The sequence below is a fragment of the Pelodiscus sinensis genome, chromosome 19, assembly GCF_049634645.1.
Source record: "Pelodiscus sinensis isolate JC-2024 chromosome 19, ASM4963464v1, whole genome shotgun sequence".
Lineage (NCBI taxonomy): Eukaryota > Metazoa > Chordata > Testudines > Trionychidae > Pelodiscus > Pelodiscus sinensis.
In genome coordinates, this window is record NC_134729.1 from 27,088,263 (window position 1) to 27,102,824 (window position 14,562).

The 14,562-nt window shown below is 59.7% G+C and overlaps 1 protein-coding gene across 2 annotated transcripts in view; it reads left to right on the top strand.

The window, feature by feature from the left end:
* Nucleotides 1–14,562, top strand: part of LINGO3 (leucine rich repeat and Ig domain containing 3) — an 89,199-nt gene that overhangs the window by 59,247 nt on the left and 15,390 nt on the right. The gene's annotated exons all lie outside the window — the stretch shown is intronic.

Sequence of the window (14,562 nt, forward strand, 5' to 3'; positions counted from 1 at the left end):
TTCTGTAACCCCGGGGGCGGGGCCGGCAGCCAGTGCGCTCCAGCCCCACTCCCGAGGAGCCCCCTGCTACCCCACACTGCATCAGAGGCAGCAGCACGGGGTGCCAGGTGAGAGCAGGGCCGCAAGGGGAGCTAGTTCAAAAGCGGCTTCCCTTGCAGACTGGCTGCCTGTCGCCCTGCACTGATAGAGGCAGCCGTGTGGGGTAGCCACAGCCCCCGTCGGGGGGGGGGAGGTTGAGCTCCTGGACCTGGCGCTGCCTGCCCGGCTGGCTGCTTACACACTTTCAATGCAGAACTGCAGCAGAGGCAGGTCCCGGACCCTGGGACTGACCTGGGCTGCTGGCCAGCCTGCTAAAAATGTCACTGGCGGGGGGCGGGGGGCGGGTGGCGGGGGGGGCGGGGGAATGCGTCGTCTGTGGCATTCACTGATACGCTCTTGTCAGTGCATCGATGCCACGGTTACACCCCTGCCGGGGGTCGTCATGGGCACCGTGTGCATGGCTCCAGATCGGCTCCGCACACCTGTGTGCAATCGGGACGGGGTCTCGGAGTGCAGCCGTGTGCTGGCGTTGTGCGTGCCCCCGGGAGGCGCGTTTCCGGGTGTGCGTGTGCATATCGCCATGGCTTTGCAAAGCAGGGACACCCGCTTCCATCACCCCTCCCACCTCGCTTCCTTTGGGCAGGGCCCTGAGGGGGAAAGTCCAGACTCTTTTCGGAAGCAGCAGCAGCCCCAGCGGTTTCCATTCTTGCCACGGCCCCGCTGCCCCGCTGCAAGCAAATAGACCCACGGGCAGGCACCCAGCTCGTCTGGCCAGCAAGGCCCTGAGTCACTGCCGGGCTCAGCCGCCAGCGACCCCCGGCTCTGCACAAGCGCCTGCCCGGAAACATGGCACCACAGCTCCGTGGTAGCCGGCACAAACAGAAAACCAACAGTTGTTGCCTTAATAGCGCTGCTGCCACAACTCAGGGCATGAGCTTTGGGCAGCTCTTAATGTCAGTCTGTCCATCCATCTCCATCCGTGCCGTCTGTCCATCCGTCCCTATTCTCGCCATCTGTCCTTCCATCCCCATACACATCTGTCCATCCATCTCCATCCGCACCATCTGTCCATCCGTCCCTATTCTCTCCATCTGTCCTTCCATCCCCATACACATCTGTCCATCTGTCTCCATCCTCACCGTCTGTCCATCCGTCCCTATTCTCTCCATCTGTCCTTCCATCCCCATACACATCTGTCCATCTGTCTCCATCCTCACCGTCTGTCCATCCGTCCCTATTCTCTCCATCTGTCCTTCCATCCCCATACACATCTGTCCATCTGTCTCCATCCGCGCCGTCTGTCCATCCGTCCCCATTCTCTCCATCTGTCCTTCCATCCCCATACACATCTGTCCATCTGTCTCCATCCTCACCGTCTGTCCATCCGTCCCCATTCTCACCATCTGTCCTTCCATCTCCATAGACATCTGTCCATCCATCTCCATCCGTGCCGTCTGTCCATCCGTCCCCATTCTCACCATCTGTCCTTCCATCCCCATACACATCTGTCCATCTGTCTCCATCCTCACCGTCTGTCCATCCGTCCCCATTCTCACCATCTGTCCTTCCATCTCCATACACATCTGTCCATCCATCTCCATCCGTGCCGTCTGTCCATCCGTCCCTATTCTCTCCATCTGTCCTTCCATCTCCATACACATCTGTCCATCCATCTCCATCTACGCCATCTGTCCATCCGTCCCTATTCTCTCCATCTGTCCTTCCATCTCCATACACATCTGTCCATCCATCTCCATCCGTGCCGTCTGTCCATCCGTCCCTATTCTCTCCATCTGTCCTTCCATCTCCATACACATCTGTCCATCCATCTCCATCTACGCCATCTGTCCATCCGTCCCCATTCTCACCATCTGTCCTTCCATCCCCATACACATCTGTCCATCTGTCTCCATCCTCACCGTCTGTCCATCCGTCCCCATTCTCACCATCTGTCCTTCCATCTCCATCCGTGCCATCTGTCCATCCGTCCCTATTCTCTCCATCTGTCCTTCCATCTCCATAGACATCTATCCATCCATCTCCATCCGCACCGTCTGTCCATCCGTCCCTATTCTCTCCATCTGTCCTTCCATCTCCATACACATCTGTCCATCCATCTCCATCCGCGCCGTCTGTCCATCCGTCCCTATTCTCTCCATCTGTCCTTCCATCTACATCCGTGCTGTCTGTCCATCTGTCCACATTCTCGTCATCTGTCCTTCCATCTCCATACACATCTCTCCATCTGTCTCCATCCGCACCATCTGTTCATCCGTCCCTATTCTCTCCATCTGTCCTTCCATCTCCATAGACATCTGTCCATCCATTTCCATCCGTGCCGTCTGTCCATCCGTCCCCATTCTCGCCATCTGTCCTTCCATCTCCATAGACATCTGTCCATCCATCTCCATCCGCGCCGTCTGTCCATCCGTCCCTATTCTCTCCATCTGTCCTTCCATCCCCATACACATCTGTCCATCTGTCTCCATCAGCACCGTCTGTCCATCCGTCCCTATTCTCTCCATCTGTCCTTCCATCTCCATAGACATCTGTCCATCCATCTCCATCCGTGCCGTCTGTCCATCCGTCCCCATTCTCGCCATCTGTCCTTCCATCTCCATACACATCTGTCCATCTGTCTCCATCCGCACCGTCTGTCCATCCGTCCCTATTCTCTCCATCTGTCCTTCCATCTCCATAGACATCTCTCCATCCATTTCCATCCATGCCGTCTGTCCATCCGTCCCCATTCTCGCCATCTGTCCTTCCATCTCCATAGACATCTGTCCATCCATCTCCATCCGCACCATCTGTCCATCCGTCCCTATTCTCTCCATCTGTCCTTCCATCTCCATACACATCTGTCCATCCATCTCCATCCGTGCCATCTGTCCATCCGTCCCTATTCTCTCCATCTGTCCTTCCATCTCCATACACATCTGTCCATCCGTCTCCATCTGCACCATCTGTCCATCCGTCCCCATTCTCTCCATCTGTCCTTCCATCTCCATACACATCTGTCCATCCGTCTCCATCTGCACCGTCTGTCCATCCGTCCCCATTCTCTCCATCTGTCCGTCCATCTCCATACACATCTGTCCATCTGTCTCCGTCCTCACTGTCTGTCCTTCCGTCCCCATTCTCGCCATCTGTCCTTCCGTCTCCATACACATCTGTCCATCCGTCTCCGTCCTCACCGTCTGTCCATCTGTCCCCATTCTCTCCATCTGTCCTTCCATCTCCATACACATCTGTCCATCCGTCTCCGTCCTCACCGTCTGTCCATCCGTCCCTATTCTCGCCATCTGTCCTTCCATCTCCATACACATCTGTCCATCCGTCTCCGTCCGCGCCGTCTGTCCATCCGTCCCCATTCTCTCCATCTGTCCTTCCATCTCCATTGACATCTGTCCATCCATCTCCATTCTCGCCATCTGTCCATCCGTCTCCATCCGTGCCGTCTGTCCATCTGTCCCCATTCTTGCCATCTGTCCTTCCATCTCCATACACATCTGTCCATCCGTCTCCATCTGCACCATCTGTCCATCCATCCCCATTCTCGCCATCTGTCCTTCCATCTCCATACACATCTGTCCATCCGTCTCCGTCCGCACTGTCTGTCCATCCATCCAACCTAAAAAATTACCCTTTCCGACTCCGTCCGCCTGCCTGCCCCGAAGCCCTTCACCCTGGCAGCCCGGCAAAGAGAAGCTGCTTCACTCCGGACCCATATCTGCCTCCCTTGGTCACCAGTGCTCTGCCTGTTCCCTCCCCAGACCTCGCTCCGGGCTCCCGGCCCACGATTCTGGGCTAGAACTGGGAGCAGGGTTTCTAGGGAACTGCAAAGTGGGAAGGGAGCAAAGCAGTGTTGGGCGCAGGGGCAAGTTACGTTCCGAGCACAGCACCTCCTGCTGGCTGCTCTGAAACTCCAGGAAACAGCCGGTCCACGGTGCCCCTGCCATCAGGGGTCCCTCCTAGCCAGGCACGGAGAAGGAGACTCAGCCGGATGCCCCGCGTGGCTGTCAGTCTCTCCCCCGCAGGCTGTGGGGGGTGAACACACATAGTCGGGTCTTTCGCAGTTCAGTTCATCCCACGGGAACTGTGACCAAACTGAGATACATGAAGTGTCGCTAGAAGCTAATCCCCTGCAGCTCCCTCAGTGCTCAGACCAAAGGCTTTATTGTGGGAGAATCAGCTGGCTGCTCTAATGGGATCAGGCCTAGAAATCCTCCACCGAGATTGTGTTTGGCACAAAGCTGCGGCGTCGCTCCCACCTTCAAGGCATTTCCTTTCTCATCCCGGCAAAGCAGGAGACAGCCGTGCCATGGGGCTGCCAGCCTGAGACACAGGGCAGGAGTCACGGGGTGCCTGCCCCAGGAGGTGCCTGAATGCAGGGGATCATCGGGGTGGGCATCACGTGGGGACAGTGAGAAAGCTGCGGGTTCAAATCCGGCACCGGCAGCATGGTCCAGTGGTTAGGCGTGAGAAGAGAGAGTTGCTGCCTGGCCATCAGGGAAGCGGCTTTATCTGTCGGTGCCTCGGTTTCCCTGTTATAAAATGCAGCTACCTCTGGGGAAACATGGGAAGGAAGAAGAGCAGGGTGAAGGATCATTCTCCATCGGGTCACTGCCGTTCTGGCTTGCAGATGAGGTGGCATCCCAGTTAGAGCCACTGTCCTGAGCGGAGCTGGCAAATCAGCGTTCCCGCTCCTGCCTTCAGGAGCCTGGGGGGAGGGCCAGCCCCAGCCCTTTGAAGTCAGGCAAAGGGGCTATAGAGTGGTGTGCTGGCCGGCACCCCCTCTCTGGCCAGGGACGTGTCAATTCCAGCTCCCGCGGCCGGCCCCACGCCAGCGCCATCAGCTGCGCTCTGGCAGGATCCCGGCTGGCCCGAGTGTATCGCCAGCTCCACCTGCAGGCCGGCGGGGTGGCGTGTGGCGGCCTGGGAGCCCCGCAGTGGCGAGGCTGCTGTGCACGTGGCTCTAGAAGAGGCCGGATCTCTCCCACTTTGCTGGTGCCTGCAATCTGCGCCTGGCCCGCTGGAGAGCGTTCGGCACCGCGTGGTGCTGTGGGCCGGCGGAGTCCTTCCGCGGTGTGCCAGGAGCCCGGGGAACGGCTCGCTGGCAGGGCCGGTAATGCTGGCACCGTGGCCTGGCTCCCTGCTCCCACGGACGGAGCCAGCTGCAGCCCTTGGTTTCAGGCACCTGCTGCCCAGCCGTGTGCTCTGGCCGCCGGCGCCCCACGGCAGAGGCGCCAGTGCAGCTCCAGTAGGGCTCAGCGGACCTGGGGGTCCCAAGCAAAGGCAGCGGCTGGAAACGCGCGAGTCCCCCCCGTCACTCGTGGCCAGTTTGTCAAACAAGCCCCTTGACGGCGGGAGCTGCTGGGGGCTGCCTGAGTTTGAAAATCGTTGGGATTGATGTATCCGTCCCCGTACGGCCCCTCTCCCTTCCTAGCTGTCCGTCCCCATACACCCCCCCTGCCTATCCCCACCCCCGCTGCCTATCCCCACCCCCGCTGCCTATCTATCCATCTCCGTACACCCCCCCGCCTATCCCCACCCCTGCTGCCTATCCCCACCCCCCCACCTATCTATCCATCCCCGTACACCCCCTCTACCTATCTATCTATCCATCTCCGTACACCCCCTCTATCTATCTATCCCCATATACCCCCTCTATCTATCTGTGTATCCCCGTACACTCCCTCTATCTATATACCCCGCCATGCACACCCCTCTCTCTCTCTCTCTCTCTCTCTCTCTCTCTCTATCTATCTGTGTATCTATCTATCTATCCCCATACACCTCCTCTATCTATCTATACCCGTACACTCCCTCTATCTATATATCCCCCCACACACCCCATCTATCTATCTATCTATCCCCACCCCACCCCATCTATTTATCCCCGTACATGCCCGCATCTATATATCCCCACCCCCACCCCCTCTCTCTCTCAATCTGTCTATCCCTGTACACCTCTATCTATCTATCTATCTGTCTGCCTGCCCGTCTGTCCCCAGACTCCTGCATCTCTTCTACTGTTCTGACCACATAACGTCTGACCCTGTTCCCTGCCCCCTGCCCCTCTTGCAGCCCTGAGTGGTGCCTCTCCCTGGGACATGTCATGGCCGTGGCAGTGGCAGGCCGCAGCAGCAGCGGGTGTGACCCGTTGCTGGGGGTGAGGGCAGGGCTGGGGTGTTGGGCTGAGTCTGCTGGGGGCAGTGGCTGGGAACAGGCAGCCGGCGGCTCGCGGCTCTGTGCCTTTGGGCAGCCTCAGGCGGCCCCTACAGTCAGTGGCTCAGGGAGCAGCACCCACGCGGCTGCAAAGACGCGCCCTGCTCTGGGGGAGTCGCTGTGGAACTGGGAGGAGGGGCGGGGGGCAGGGATTAGGCCTGGCCGCCCCTCCACCATTTCCAGATCCATTGGGGGGGAAATGTGAGGACTTGAGGCCCAAGTATGGACCCTCCGTTCCATCAGAGAGGGTGACGACTTCCTCGGTAGAAGGCGGCGTTTGATCCTGCAGGCACAGCAGGGTGAAGAGCCAGCCAGAGCAGTTCAGGACAAGGAAGAGAACTGTCAGCAAGTGACCTCTAGAAGGAGAAGGCCAACTCGGGTCTCCCCCATTCCCGTAGAGGCGAATAACCGCTAGCAGGCTCTCTCCACAGGCACTGCGGTGGAGAATACCGGCAGGGACCTCTCAGGGAAGAAATCTGAAGGGAACACCATCTACCGGAAGGCATGGCATGCGCAGTCCTAGGGATGCGGGTTCCACGACCACCCCCCCAAAAGAAGAAGACGGGTGGTGGTGGTCGGGGACTCCCTCCTAAGAGGGACTGAGCCATCCCTCTGCCGTCCAGACCTGCAGTCTCGAGAAGTGTGCTGCTTCCCGGGAGCTCCCATTCAGGATGTGACTGAGAGCCTTCCCAAAGGGTATGTCTACACTACAGCGCTATTTTGAATTAACTTAATTTGAAAGAGTTAATTCGAATTAAGCTAATTCGAAATAACGCATCTATACACAAGCAATATTTTGAAATAGCACGTCCACACTGAGTGGATCCTGAACCGAAGTTAAGGCAAGCCGGAACCAGTGCCGGCAGGGCATCAGGTTAGGACTTAGTGTGTGGGGCTGCTGCCTGAGGCTAACTGAGCTCCGTGCTTAAAGGGACCCTACCCCCACCCCGGACAGACAGTTCTTAGGGTTCCCTACTTGCTTGTCTACCTTGATGAGGGACAGCAAATCAGTCCTGTCTTGGAGTGCCCTGAGTGCCCGCACTCGGGACACCACAGCACTCGGCCCCATGGAGCCAGAGCTGCCCCTGGGCACGCCGGTGCGTCTCGTGGGGTCATTGCTATCAGCCCAGCTGCACTTGCTGCAGGCTGCCATCCGGGGGTCCATCGGGGGGCTGTCAGGATCCAGGAGGCCCTGTGGGAGAGCGTCCACCCCGAGGCGCCCTCAGAGCCACCCCAGTCCTCCCCACCGGGGGCTCGTGCGCCATTCTTCCCTCACGTCCTTCTACTTACCCCTCCCTAGCCCCCCTTCCTGATGTCAAATAAAAGACACGTATGTTCAAAAATAGAAACTGGGTTTATTGAACAAAACTGGGGAGGGGATGAACCTCTGGGGAGACTGGGAAAAGGAGGTGGGAGAGGGGAAGAGAGAGGGTGGGAGAGGGGAGGGGGAAACCTGGGAGGAGGGAGCTGGAAGGGGGAAGCAAGGGAAGAAGGGGGAGGGGAAGCTCAGGGCTCAGGGTTGGGGGTCTCACCAGACCAACTTGACTTTCATGCAGACCTGCTCCTGGGTTCGCATGTGGCCTTTGGTGGCCAGTCTGGCAGCTATCCTGCCATAGACGGCCACATTCCTCCGTCTAGTGCGGAGATCATGGACATGCCACTTTCTCCGGCCCTTGTCAGGCTCCTGGGAGCTGGCAGACTGCTCCTGGGGAGCGGTGGAGGGCTGGCTGCCAGTGGCTTGCTGGCTCATGTTTTGGGGCCACTGGGTTAGGGGCCCTGGTAGCCACTGATGGCTCTGGGCTGGCGGGCTTGGAGCTGGCACAGGCACTGTGGCCAGGGTCTACCCCTTTAATGGCTCCGGGGCTGGGGGAAAGGAGAGTAAGTTTTCCTGGTTGTGCCCAGAGTGGCCACCAGGGCTCCCTGGGAAGGGCCGGAGGCCCCCTATTTCGAATTAAGTGTCTACATAGCACTTCATTCGAAATAGCTATTTTGAATTTGACGTTACTCCTCGTAGAATGAGGTTTCCCAAATTCGAAATAAGGGCTCCACTATTTCGAATTTATTTCGAAATAGCGGTTTGCCTGTGTAGACGCTATTAAAGTTAATTTGAAATAACTGCTGTTATTTAGAATTAACTTTGTAGTGTAGACATACCCAAAGTGATCAACCCTTTAGATCGCTGCTCCTTCCTGCTTCTCCATGTAGGAACTAACGATACGGCCAAGAATGACCTTGAACAGGTCAGAGCAGATTATGTAGTGCTGGGAAGACGGATCAAGGAATTTGAAGCACAAGTGGTTTTCTCGTCCATCCTTCCGGTTGAAGGAAAACGTCCGGGTAGGGATCATCGAATCGAGGAAGTAAATGTGTGGTTGCACAGGTGGTGTTGGAGAGAGGGCTTTGGTTTCTTCGACCATGGGACTCTGTTCCGGGCACAAGGATTGCTAGGAAGAGATGGGATCCACGTAACCAAGGGTATGTCTACACTACCCCCCTAGTTCGAACTGGGGGGGGTAATGCAGTCATACGGAGTTGCAAATGAAGCCCGGGATTTGAATTTCCCGGGCTTCATTTGCATGAAGCCAGCCGGCGCCATTTTTAAATGCCGGCTAGTTCGGACTGCGTGCCGCGCGGCTACACGCGGCACGAACTAGCTAGTTCGGATTAGGCTTCCTATCTGAACTAGCTGTACGCCTCATATGACTACATTACCCCCCCCCCAGTTCGAACTAGGGGGGTAGTGTAGACATACCCCAAGAGAGGAAAGAGCATCTTTGCGGGCAGGCTTGCAAACCTAGTGAGGAAGCTTTAAACTAGGTTCATTGGGGGACCTGAGGTAAATGAGGAAGCCGGACACTGGGAAGAATCTCAAGGAGGAACGAGCACGAAGGAGGACCCCTTATTCGGATGGAGAAGGGGGTGATCAACTGGTTATCTCGGGTGTTTGTACACAAATGCGAGAAGCCTGGGAAACAAACAGGAAGAATTAGAAGCCCTGGCCCAGTCGAAGAACTATGATTTGATTGGAATAACGGAGACTTGGTGGGGTGACTCGCATGACTGGAGCGCTGGCATGGAAGGGTATAGACTGTTCAGGAAGAACAGGCGGGGGAGAAAAGGAGGACGAGATGTATTGTATGTAAGGGAGCAGTATGATTGCTCAGAGCTCCAGTATTTAGAGGGAGAAAAGCCTGTTGAGTTATGTGCAGAGGTGGAAGCAACAGGGGTGATGTTGTGGTTGGTGTCTGCTATAGACCGGATCAGGTGGATGAGGTAAACGAGGCTTTCTTTGGACAACTGAGAAAAGCTTCCAGATCGCAGGCCTTGGTTCTCGTGGGCAACTTTAATCCCCCCGACATCTGCTGGGAGACCAATACAGCAGCACACAGACAATCCAGGACGTTTTTGGAGAATGTTGGGGAGAACTTCTTGGTACAGGTGCTGAAGGAACCGACCAGGGGCAGCTTGACCTGCTGCTCACAAACAGGGAGGAACTAGTAGGGGAAGTGGAGGTGGGTGACAGCCTGGGAAGCAGTGATCATGAGATGGTCCATTTCAGGGTCCTGACCTAGGGAAGAAAGGAGAGTAGCAAAATACACACCCTGGACTTCAAGAAAAGCCGACTTCGACTCCCTCAGGGTATGTCTACACGACCACCCTAGTTCAAAGTAGGGTGGTTAATGTAGGCAACCGGAGTTGCAAATGAAGCCCGGGATTTGAATTTCCCGGGCTTCATTTGCATATTGCCGGGCGCCGCCATTTTTAAATGTCCGCTAGTGCGGACTCCCTGCCGCGCGGCTACACGCGGCACCAACTAGGTAGTTCGAATTAAAGCTAATTCAAAATACCGTTACTCCTCTTTGCAGAGCAGCCCTCACCTCCAGAGCAGCCCCCACCAGCCCCCTGCCCCTTCCTGCTTCCAAAGGGGGCAGGGCTGTGCAGCTCGTCTCAGGGCCCCAGGCGCTGGCTGGGGAGGTGAACTGGGCAGCACAGCCATTCAGCCATGGCCCCAGATCTGTGATGCCCTCGGGGCCAAATTTCAGGGGGAGGGGCAGGGTGGTTTTGAGGCCAGGGCTTGGGTTTGCGGGGGTGGGGCTGGGGGGGGGCGTTCGTGGGGTGGCCGGCTGTCTGGTTCTGAACGGGACAGTCCAGCATTGGAGCTTTCTGTCCGGGAAACACATGGAGACACTAGAACTGTGGGGCTGTTCTAGATCAGCTGGGGTGTCGATTGTGATGTCGTGTCAAGTGTGTCTGGGATTTTTGTTGAAACCCTCTGGCAGAACCATCTGCGTTCGGAGGGTGCTAGTGAGGGGGGTGGGGAGTGCTAGTGAGGGGGGGAGGCTGCATTTGGGGTGCAGGGGGCATGCGGGGAAAGGGCTCGGCTCGGCCGCCCGCAGTCCAGGGCCAGTCTACCGCTGGGGTGGTAGAGAACAGCGATGCCCCCCCAGCTGAAGAAGCAGAAAGTGCCTCCCCTCTGGGTCTCCCTCCCACGCGGAGCCTTTGCTAATCCCCCCCAGCTCCACTTTTCCCCCTCTGGGCTGGCGCTGTCATCTGGTGGGGGGAGCGGCGGCGGCGGCGTGGTATTAGCTGGGACAAAGTAGGGCAGCGCGGCAGGCAGGAGGGACCCGCATCCCTCGTGCTGAGCAGCGGGGGGGCGGCTGCCTTCCTGCCGGGGGGGCTCAGGGAACTGGGAAGAGGAGCCGGGGGGGCAGGCCCTAGGCGGGGGCAGGCTGCCGCTGGGTTGTGTGTAACAGGCCCCCCCGGGTGGCATGGGCAGGGCAGCCCTGGCGCTGCGGGGCCGGAGGAGGGAGCGCGGTGCCTGTGGCGGGCGCTGGGCGAGCTGCCGGGACCGGTCTGCTGGGGACGGGCAGTTTCACTCCGTCTTGTTCCTCACGCCGGCTGGGACTGGCCCTGACTCGCCAGCCCCCTGGCACTAGAGCTGGGGGGTTCTGAAGTGGGGGGGGCTGCACCCAAAGGCCTGTGCCCTTCTGGGGGGCTGGCTCCTGCCTCTGCACTGGGACAGGGCGTGCGGGGCCGTGGGGCGGCACAGCGGAGCACTGGCTGCCAGGGGCCCTGTGTGGGCCAAGGCCTGGCATGCGCGTACCGTTTGGGGGCGGCGTTGCCCCTGTCCGGGTTTGCCCAGGATCCCCCCCCCCCCCCCGGCCCAGGAGATCTGCCAGGATACTCGGGCCGTGCTGCCAGCTGGCCCGTTTCAGGGGGGCTGGCTCAGCCCTGGGGGCCGGGGTTTGTCCGTGGGAGCTCAGCGCGGTGCGAGGGATGGCGGCTCCCACCCCAGCCCATCCGTAGCTGAGGCCTTTTGCCCCCCCCAGAACTGCCCTAAGTTGAGACCCTGCTTCAGTGCCCCCTGGGGGCTGTGCACGGGAGCAGAACAGCCAGGATGCCGGGCTACCGCTGCCTTGCACCCTCCTTTCTCTGTCCCACCTACCCACCCATGTCCCTTCCAGAGCACCCTGCACCCAGGGCTTCCTCAGAGCCGGCCCTCACGCCGAGGGCAGTGTTCCCTGGAAGCTGAGCACTTGGGCGGCCACCCAAGGGAGAGGCAGGTGCTGCCCAGCTGATTAGCAGAGCGCCCACACCCGACTGATGTGGTTTTACTGGTGGTGCACATCCACATAGGCCTTGGTGTACGGAACAAAATTTATTCTGCACGGGGATGAAAATATTCGAGGGGACCTTGGCAGAAGGGCCCCAGCACTGTGGAGGTTCCCCAGAGGACCATTATCCATGCCCAGCAGAAGCCCCTATGTACCAGCCTTGTTGGCCACGGCACCCTCTGTTCAGGGCAGTCACTGTCGCCCTTGGGTGCTTGGCAGAGCCTCGTTGCTGATATGGCACCCGCCAGGGTCCTGAGGGGAGCCGCTCAGGTCAGCACCAAACTGGTTTTTCAGCAACAAACGCCACTTGGTCAAACCAGGAAGGGGCCCTTGGGCCCAGGGCACAGTGGCTGGTCCCGTCCGGACAGACTTTTCTGAGTAGCCTGATTGGTGGTGAAGCAGGCCTGGGCCCTGGGCCACCAAAGAGCCAGGCCCTGCCCCGGGAACTGTCAGCCGCGGGAAGTGCCCGCCGGCTTCCCATCCCCAACCGCTGGGCTGCTGGCTGGCTCACGCTCTGCAGAGCCCCAAGCCCCTGGAAGGGTCTCGGGCTTTGTCCTGCGGCACCAGGGGAACATTTCTGAAACGTCAGAAAAAATCAGGCTGGGAAGAAGAGTGCTTCCCCCGCCCCTTTGCTGAGCAGCCTGGGGGCAGAGGGGGGTTCGGCATGGCCCCCTGCCTGGCCGAGGACCCTGCCTCGCCGTAGAGGTGGGGCTGAAACCAAGCCCCGGCCTGAACCGTGAGAAAACTGGCGCCCGATCCCAGCGTCGCTGCTGGAGCGCAGCCCTACGGGCGGTCGGGGTGCGTCCTGCGCGCTTCACCCCATCTGCCCCTCCCCAGCCGCCTGCCAGAAGAAATCAGAAGAGGGGACGTGGGGAGGAGGGAGCAGGGACGCGCTGGGAGTGGAATTTCCGGCTATTTTTGGTTTTTAATTAAGGGAGCTGCATTCCCCGCTAATAGGGACTTTGAGCCAGGCTGGCTCCCGGCCCTGGTCAGCCCCTTGGTAACATGAGCTGTGGAATGTTCCATCCTCAACAGAGGAAAACGGCGGCGTGACACTTTCCCTTCTGGGTCAGCCTGGATGGGCCGTGAGGGGTTATTTTAGGGCCCGCATGTGTCAACGACTTGCTAAGGCGTTTCCACCCCGTCTCGTTCCATGCAAGGCGGAATCCAGCCCATCGCTGGAATACCATGGCTGGCGCCTGATGTGGGATGGGTGGGGGGGTCTCAGATGGTGGGAGGTGGCCCGTGGCAGGTATTTGACAGGGCTCTGCCACGCTGCCCGTGCCCTGCCGCCAAAGTGGCCTGTGGCAGAGGTTCGACAGGGCTCTGCCACGCTGCCCGTGTCCTGCCGCCAAAGTGGCCTGTGGCAGACGTTCGACAGGGCTCAGCCACGCTGCCCGTGTCCTGCCACCAAAGTGGCCTGTGGCAGACGTTCGACAGGGCTCTGCCACGCTGCCCGTGTCCTGCCGCCAAAGTGGCCTGTGGCAGACGTTCGACAGGGCTCAGCCACGCTGCCCGTGTCCTGCTGCCAATGTGGCCTGTGGCAGACGTTCGATAGGGCTCTGCCACGCTGCCCGTGTCCTGCCGCCAATGTGGCCTGTGGCAGACGTTCGACAGGGCTCTGCCACGCTGCCCGTGTCCTGCTGCCAATGTGGCCTGTGGCAGACGTTCGACAGGGCTCAGCCATGCTGCCCGTGTCCTGCCGCCAAAGTGGCCCGTGGCAGACGTTCGACAGGGCTCTGCCACGCTGCCCGTGTCCTGCCGCCAATGTGGCCTGTGGCAGACGTTCGACAGGGCTCTGCCACGCTGCCCGTGTCCTGCCGCCAATGTGGCCTGTGGCAGACGTTCAACAGGGCTCTGCCACGCTGCCCGTTTCCTGCCGCCAAAGTGGCCCGTGGCAGACGTTCGACAGGGCTCTGCCACGCTGCCCGTTTCCTGCCGCCAAAGTGGCCTGTGGCAGACGTTCGACAGGGCTCTGCCACGCTGCCCGTTTCCTGCCGCCAATGTGGCCCATGGCAGACGTTCGATAGGGCTCTGCCACGCTGCCCGTTTCCTGCCGCCAAAGTGGCCCGTGGCAGACGTTCGACAGGGCTCTGCCATGCTGCCTGTTTCCTGCCGCCAATGTGGCCTGTGGCAGACGTTCGATAGGGCTCTGCCACGCTGCCCGTTTCCTGCCGCCAATGTGGCCCATGGCAGACGTTCAACAGGGCTCAGCCACGCTGCCCGTTTCCTGCCGCCAATGTGGCCTGTGGCAGACGTTCGATAGGGCTCTGCCACGCTGCCCGTGTCCTGCCGCCAATGTGGCCCATGGCAGACGTTCGACAGGGCTCAGCCACGCTGCCCGTTTCCTGCCGCCAATGTGGCCCGTGGCAGACGTTCGACAGGGCTCAGCCACGCTGCCCGTGTCCTGCCGCCAATGTGGCCTGTGGCAGGCGTCCAATGGGTAGGGAAGGGCACTACCCCGCTGGCGTTGTCCAGGGCCACTTAGGGGCAGGCAGTAGGTTCCCGAGCTGGGGATCGGGCAGGCGACTGGAGCCACATTTACTGCATCGCTGTCCGGGGCCATCCGCTGTCCCCGGGCTCCTCCCGGGAGCTGTTTGGGGCAGGCCAGTCGCTGGGCTCTGGGCCCCTCGCACATGGCGCCCGCCCTAGTGTGACCAGCGTGTAACGGCGCCGC